The sequence below is a fragment of the Carassius carassius genome, chromosome 16 (genome assembly GCF_963082965.1).
Source record: "Carassius carassius chromosome 16, fCarCar2.1, whole genome shotgun sequence".
Lineage (NCBI taxonomy): Eukaryota > Metazoa > Chordata > Actinopteri > Cypriniformes > Cyprinidae > Carassius > Carassius carassius.
Genome location: NC_081770.1, coordinates 17,979,993 through 17,988,648, shown reverse-complemented (window position 1 = coordinate 17,988,648; position 8,656 = coordinate 17,979,993).

Sequence of the window (8,656 nt, the reverse complement as noted above, 5' to 3'; positions counted from 1 at the left end):
CCTCGTTTCCTTTCCTCATGTCTTAGCTCCACCTCTTCAGGATGCGAGGGAAGGACGCAAGGAAAAGACGTGAGGATGGAGGACTTGAATCAAGTGAAATGATTTATCCTCACTCCCTTCAGCGTTACTTCAAAGTGTCATCAGCTGTGATTAAAGGGATCTGCCCTTATGTTGTTAAAGTTTGTTAATTAAGACATTCATAATAAATATTAATAAAGCAAGATGCCCTGTTTGAAATATATGACATGCATGGTTTATTTGAATTGAAAAGGTCTACAAATTATTACAACAGATGTGAAGGGGGAGGAGAATTTATACGTGCGTCACGTTAAGTCGATAAAAGACTTCCGCATTGGATACACCTGTGTATCCTCGCTCATCGCTCCTCATGAAGCCTCCTCCCTCCTCGATCCTCGCCTCATCGTGGTGCAATTAGAGAATTGAGATGTCCTTCAAGATGGCTCTGCTCGATCGGTTTCCGGGTCATAGAATTGAGGACGGAGGAGCGAGGAGACGAGGAGGGATATATTTTCATGGGAATTGAACGACGCATTTGAAGTCGCTTTCGAATTCAAATGCGGTCTTTGAAGTGCGCATTCTGACTTTGGGACAGCTTACGTCGTGACGCTGTGACGCAATCGCACTTCAGGCGGGAAGGAAGTCGACCGGAAGTTGAAGTCGGCCGCGTGCCGCCATCTTGTAGCAGAACTTCCCTTGCGTTAGCATCCCATTGACTACCATTCATTTTGGCGTCACTTTGACAGCGAATAACTTTACATCTGAGGCGTTTAAAGACTCTATTTGTCCATTATTGATTTCTAAAGATACGACAATGTATAAAGGGCTCCATTACCTTCTATGTTACATTATGGCCCCGTAGAACAGTTTTTGTAAAAATAGGCTAACGATTGCGTCATAACCACTCGACTCTCTGTCGCACAGTAGAGAAATTACCGTACAGACAGGAGGAGAAGCTCGCAGGCAATCGGGGAGACGTCAAGAGAGAAGCCCATAGATACAAGCCCTGGCGTTACATTTTAAAATACTATACAAAATAATTAATCAGAATACTTACTCCTGTTCACTCACGCCAAAGAACTCCCCGCTCAAGCTCGCCGTCTCTGCAAGATTTACGATGGCAGTTTGCACGCACAGCTACTAGAAGATTTACATCTGTCAGACAGGTTGCTGACGTCATCAAGCTTAGTTTGAGTCTGCGCGTCAGAAGTGCTAAAAATTGCTAAAAATGGGCTTCACTCGTCTCAGTTGAGTTCCAATGGGGTCGCTGTGTCCATTTCTTTTACTGTATATGTTCACATCCGCACTTCGGAGTCCACACACTTCAGTTTGGGACACCCTTCGTCGCGCTGCTGTGACACATTCGCACTTCAAATGCGCACTTCGGAGTCCATGCACTTAGGTTTGGGACACAGCAGTGGACTGAATCGGTTAGTGAATCCGCCTGAATCATTTGAAACAGTTCACTCGTGGACTGAATCGGTTAGTGACTCCGCCTGAATCCATCGAAACTGTTCACTCGTGGACTGAATCGGTTAGTGAGTCCGCCTGAATCATTCGAAACAGTTCACTCGTGGACTGAATCATTTGAACCGTGTTATGTTTTTCAGAGGTATTTTCAAAGATCAAACTTGCCAACTATTTAGTAACATACGAGTAGTCAAAAAGGTTTTATTTTGTTTTATTTTATTATTTTTTTTTTACTGTGGTCAAATGTGTGATACATACTTAGATTTAGTCTTACATGGAACCTGGGTTTGAAATGACAATCATCCTTCCACTGGAGAGTCGAACATGAAAAGGACCGGGAATAGCAAACTTCTCTGAGACTACCTGAGGATCTGAGTTTAGATTATGATCTACAATTTGATATAACAAATCCTACACATCTGAGAGCAAAATTATAAATGTAGACTAATTGGTTGAGAGTTTCAAGACAGCAAATTCAACAAATTTTAATTTTGGTGTGAACTATTCCTTTAATGAATAGCAACATTTTAAGTATTTTACTTAAATTAATTGCTATATAGGAAAAGTTCACAACAGAATTTAAATTTGCTGAAAATGTAATTATCCTTTAGGCCATCCAAATTGTAAATGAGTTTGTTTATTTATAGATATGGAGAAAGTTATTAATCTGAATTCGGGACAGAAATATGCACAGATCAAGCACTGTTTACAAGTGAAAACGATCCGAAACGGTTCTAAACAAATATGGAGGTGGATTTTGATATGAGAGGACAACAGGTGGATGGACTTTTCAATGGAAGAAACATCATTACAGATTATGGAATCATATTTTGATGTGTTTGTATGTTGTTTTTATCACCTTTTTGGACTCTCATTCTGACGGCACCCATTCACTGCAGACTGTATTCTGTACTCTGACTCTCCATTCATCAGCAAGTGATGTAATGTAATGCCAAAATTCTCCAAATCTGTTTTTGATAAAGAAACAAAATCACATTCTTCTTGGATGGCCTGAGAGTGAGTCCATTTTCAGGAAACTGTATTTATTACTTGCATGCTTGTATAGAAAAACCAAGTTTGAATATTTATGCTTTAAAAAAAATACAAAAAGTTTTTTACAATGTATTTATTTTTACAATACATGACCATTAAGTGACAAAATCCAAACTTAACAGAATGTAACTTTCCCTTATAGATGTCTCTCATAAAAGAAAGAAAAAGTTTCAAGTATTACAATAAAAGTTAATCTACTCATCAGCTACAATATTTCTTATCTCACATAAAAGCTAAACCATTTTTTTTACTTTAAACAAAATCAAGGTTAATTAATGTATTTATTTGTATAAATTGGTTTTCAGGTGGTGTATGTAATGTGTTTCAGTCTGTTTGACTGTTGATGTGTCTCATAAACAACCAGAGTATAAAATAGGCCTCACATAAACAGAATAGTTGACTCCCCTGCTGGGTACTGGTTTGCTGGATCCCATGGGATGTTGGTTGCTGGTTTGCTGGTCCCCAGCACGGTAAGCAGGTGTGTTGGTGGACCAGCATAAGGTATGTTTTGCATGCTGGTACCAGTTTGGGATGCTGGTGAACCAGCATTTGTTGTCTTTTGGGTGCTGGTATGATCCCAGCAAGACCACAACAAAACTTGTTTATGCAACATTTCTTTTGAAACTGGTTAGAGTTTATAGTTAAGACCAAGACAATTTAACTAATACATTTTAATAAATTATTTGTTTATGCTGTAAATTTCCCCGTGTTAAACAAACACTGCTCAGTTTTCATATAATCCTGATCAACGGAGCCCCGCACATGACACGCGGGAAAAAAATAAAAGGCTAAATCGTGTGCACGATTTACTAATTCGTTCCCTCAATGTACTAAAATGTGCACACGATTACTATAGCGTTCCCTCGATTTACTATTGTGTTCACTCGATTTATAAATTGTGCGCATGATTTACTAATTTGTTCCCTCGATTTGCTAAATTGTGCGCACGATTTAGTAAATCGAGCGAACGCAATAGTAAATCGAGGGAATGCAATAGTAATTGTGTGCACTTTTTAGTAAATTGAGGGAACAAATTAGTAAATCGTGCGCACAATTTATTTATTTTTTCTTGCATGTCATGTGCGGGGCTCCGCACTGATCTATAGTAGGAGTGCGCGATATATATTGTTTGCGATATTATCGTGATTGTCGTTTTAACGATCTGCGATTTGACATTATCGTGTATATCGCAAAGACCTTTTAAAGCACATACAGAGTGCATGCATTTTATTATGTGATGAAGTCTAGTAGGTTAGACTAGTGTGTGTACACATTTAAGTGTGTTTTTTCAATACATGATGTGGTCTATTAAAATGCATTTAAAATGAACACAAATAAAAGTATGCAGAATATATTTATAACATTCATAGTTAATCAATTATCACACGAAGAGTGCAATTTTTTCTCCAAAATATTTTACAACAGTTCAATAAACAAAGTTAATTTAGAGACTTATATTTTAGACACCAAATTGCCTGTTTTTGCTCTATTTCGACAACAAAAATAATTCCAAACACTGTCTCTGAGCAACATGATGGCGAATGAATCAAACGTTTAACCCTTGTATTATGTTTGATTTCTGAGTACGATTTTGATGGAGCAGGTCAAATTGACCCTAACTGCCTCCAGTGCAATTCCTTACATATCACATTATTAAAAACAAGAAGGAATCAGGTACAGAAAACAGAAAAAAAATATCATGTAACACTTTAGAATAGGTAACTACTAACTACGCCATTTCTCTCAATAAATTCTTAATTTGCTGCTTATTAGTAGTTACTGCGAAGTATTGCCAGTTAACCTGCCTTACCAAGCGTTTTCCTTGTGAGTATTCTGACTGCCTGTTTGATCACGATTCTGCCTGTTATTTCGTTCAAGTCTCTTGGATTCCCCCTTTGGATATATTGCTTGATTGGACTGATGTTTGTGTTTGACCTGTTTGCCTGCCTACTCGTCTCTGCCTACTGGATAACCCCTGTGTATGTTGAAAGATCGGACTGCCCTTACGGTACTGACACATTGCCTGGTAACACGACTCTGTTTGTACGATCTTCCTTTAATAAACTCCTGTAAATGGATTCACATTCTGCCTCAGCCTCTTCATTACAGAATACTTCGCCTCAACTGAATCCAGTGGAAGTTTCTAACATGCAAGCGGCGTTCGCTTATCAAAGTGAAGTCTTAAAGGGGTACCAAGATCAGTTGAGTAAACTTTAAGCAGTCAACGAGCACTTGAGGAACTACATCCAGTCGCCTCCATCAACCACGCCTAGAGCTCTACCCGATAAATTTGATGGTTCAGCTGATAGATGTCGGGGCTTTGTTCATCAGGAGAAGATTTATTTTGACAATCAGGAAGAAAAATTTAATTCTGGCGAAAAGAAATGTGCCGTCATGATGTCTTTATTGTCTGGGAAGGCGATAGACTGGGCTTCAGCCGTTTGGGATACTGACATGAGATTCAGACGATCCTTTGACTATTTCCTGCAACAACTTCGAGAAGTGTTTGAATATCCCGCAGGGGGCAAGGATATATCAACTCAACTTCTGCAACTGTCGCCAGGAAACAGAACAGCCGCAGAGTATGCCATCTTGTTTCGCACCCTCGCTGCTCAGAGTGGGTGGAATGATGTTTCGCTAAAAGCCGTATTCCAGAGAAACTTCAATCAAGATGGATAATTTGATGAGAGAGACTCCACAAGGAAGGTATGTGAAGGAGATACCGCCTGTTATCCCGACTGTAATTAAAACGCCCGAAGAACCCATGCAAGTCAACGATACCAAACTTTCGGAAAAGTGAACGAGCACGGCGATGCCATCTCAATCTCTGTTTTTACTGCGGTGAACCAGGCCATCGTTGCCAGAGATGTCCACACAAGGCACAGAAGCCCATTTTGGCATATGGAATCATTAATCAGTAATCATTGCCCCAATTACTTGGGATATCATGGAGGAGATTCAATGGGAACAGATCCCAGATCCAGCTCCTACCAACTGCCCACCTAACCTCCATTACGTTCCACAAAGTCTGCGCCCCAGAGTCATTCAGTGGGTCCACTCCTCAGTCAGCTCTGGCCACCCAGGTAACTCTCGCACTCTACACCTGGTACGTAACTCATTCTGGTGGCCTTCAATGTCCAAGGACGTCACTAATCATGTCAAAGCTTGTTAGGTTTGTGCTCAATCTAAGACCCCCAAGGAATTACCCTCTGGACTCCTGCAACCTCTGCCCATTCCACAACGTCCCTGGTCTCATCTCTCAATTGACTTTGTTACTGACTTACCGCTGTCCCATGGGAGGATATAGTCAGTGACAGAGGTACCCAGTTTACATCTCAAGTATGGAGAGCATTCTGCAAACAGCTGGATATCAACGTCAGTCTCACTTCTGGTTATCATCCCCAAGCCAATGGTCAGGTGGAACGCTTGAATCAGGAACTAGGCCGATACCTACGGTCCTATTGCAGCAGAGAACAGCATCGTCATTCGTCAACAGGCCTAACCCCTTTCCAGTGTGTCCTCGGATACCAACCCCCTATGTTCCCTTGGTCTGGCGAACCATCATCAGTCCCCGCTGTCTTCGTTACAATTTCTCAAAAAAACTCGTACAAATAGCAAAACACCATGGATTATCTGCAAAAGCCAGTCTCTTGCTCAAAATCCTTAGTTCATCTCTCAAAAATAAACATCTGTGTCAATGAACATGTCAGAATGACACGTCCTTGTGTCATAGTTTACGGATAAGACAGTCAAATTGCTTAGTCATGTTGTCAATATAACAGTGTACTCTGGAGGGATGTTCTGATGTAAACTATGGCAACTGTTATGGATGACAGTTACTGTATTGAACAGTAGGCCATATGCTTATGTATGCAATATATCCATTTCAAAAGTATACATTTACACATTACTGTATGTGGGATATTGATTGAAAGAGACTGAATAGAATTCCCAGTTACACTTTTACTAGTGGTCTGACCAAAATCCTTTGGTGCATTTCTCAAATCAGAAATAAAATTATCAAAACTACTTGTACAACCTCCACATCATCTATTCATTGATACACATCATAAAACCAGTTTATCATTCTTTTGAACAATTTTGCTTTTGTACATTCATGCAATTGATTATGTACATTTATCTGCGGTTTCCTACATTATCAGTTGCTAATGTCATGTCGCTCAAAATGTATTATATAGTTTTCTGTGCAACAGTCTTACCCCTCAAAACATCTAATCTTTAGTTCATCATATAGGTCATTAATTAAATGCAAAATGTTTCTGTAACAATGTTCGTCATGTAGGACAGAAGACGGCAGGGTCGGCTGTGACTACTGACTGTTTATTTATAAATTTTCAAACAAAAAGTGGGCAAAACATGCACCAACAAAAGACAAAACAATCAACATAAATCCAGTCCACAGGTAGCAGCCAGTAGTCCTTCTCTCTCTCTCCCGCTCCTGTTTCTTCTGGTGTTTTATACTCTCTCCACGCCAATTACTGCAACAAGAGACAGGTGTTCGTTATTTGCGCTTAACCCACTCACTCACCACGCGTCTCCTGACTCTCTCCCCCGCTGCAGGGTTCGCTAAACCACGCCCCACCCCTTGCCACAGTTTCATCTAGTTGTCATAAACTGCCAAGCACACCTTTTTTTCACATTATGATTAGACTTTTTGTCAATTTGGCATGAATTGTGCAAGTGAACTTTGACTAATGAAGAGAATGTAGATCAACCAATAATGAACCATTTCTCTGAAATAGCTCAAAGGTATGAATCTCATGAATCTTCAGTTGGAAAGCATATACTGTATAGACAGAGGACAACACAAGAGTTACAAATTCTGATGAACTTATTTTTTATTTTTATCTTTGTGCCCATATGCCTTTTTCCTTTTCTATATAAGAATGACATTGTAAAGGTTTATTTATTGTTTTATTTTTATTTTTTGGTTAGACCACTAGTAAAAGTGTAACTGGGAATTCTATCCAGTCCTTTCAGTTAATATCCCACATACAGTAATGTGTAAATATGTACTTCTGAAATGGATATATGGCATACATAAGCATATGGCATACTGTTCAATACACTGTCATCCAAAATGTTGCCATACAGTAGTTTACATCAGGTAAAACTAACCAAGTGCACTGTTATATTAACAACATGACTAAGCATTTTGACTATCTTGTTTGTGAACAATGACATAAGGACTTTTCATTCTGATGGCACTGATATGTTCATTGACATACTTGCTTTTGAGAGATGAACTCAAGATTTTGAGTAAGTTACAGGCTTTTGCTGGTAATCTGTTTTGTGGTGCTGTTTGTACAAATTGTTTTGAGAAATGCACATACTTCTTTGCAAATAGTAAGGATGATTCGAGAAATGCACCAAAGCGACTGAGAAAAACTGTAATACAAGGGTTAAATGATTGGGTTCAATTGCAATGACTCATGCAGCCTGATGTCTGCTCTATCTAACACTCTGTTGTCTGCACAAAATACTGTATATCTACAATAAATCTTGCATTCAGAACAGCAAATCAAGAGGCATGTAAAGGGCTTTTCAATGCACAAAGAGTCTGAAAAGGCCTGCCATTGTTCAAAGTAGGGAGCAAGGCACTTGCCGTTTTAAAAGGATCTTTTCAGGCAGGCCATTAACTGATCCTGGGCCCTTCCTGGCCAGGGTGTGCCTGGGCATCTCTGATTTACCTAAGGGACCAGTCGCCCGTCCATGGGGCCACCGAGGGAGGGGGGCTGGAGAAAAGGAGGCAGCTGGTTACTGGTTGCAATGGATGAATGGATGAAAGAGGAGAAGGCTGAGAAATTACAAACAAAGGTGCTGATGAAGGTTACTGTGAGGTTAGTGTTGAACATGACATCTTAAATCATCTTGACCCGAGGAAGAGTTTAGGCCAGGATATAACAAAAGAGTGTTAAAACACAATAAATATTTAAACTTCATGTGCACTTGACTACTTGACAATAAGTGATTGGGATAACAGTAAGGACAATGCAGTTCTCTGGCACAAGTTAAAAGTGAAATGATAAAGAAGTTCAGGACAGATGCCAGAACGCCTGCAGTGTCACACAGTGAAGCAGCAGAAATAAAACAG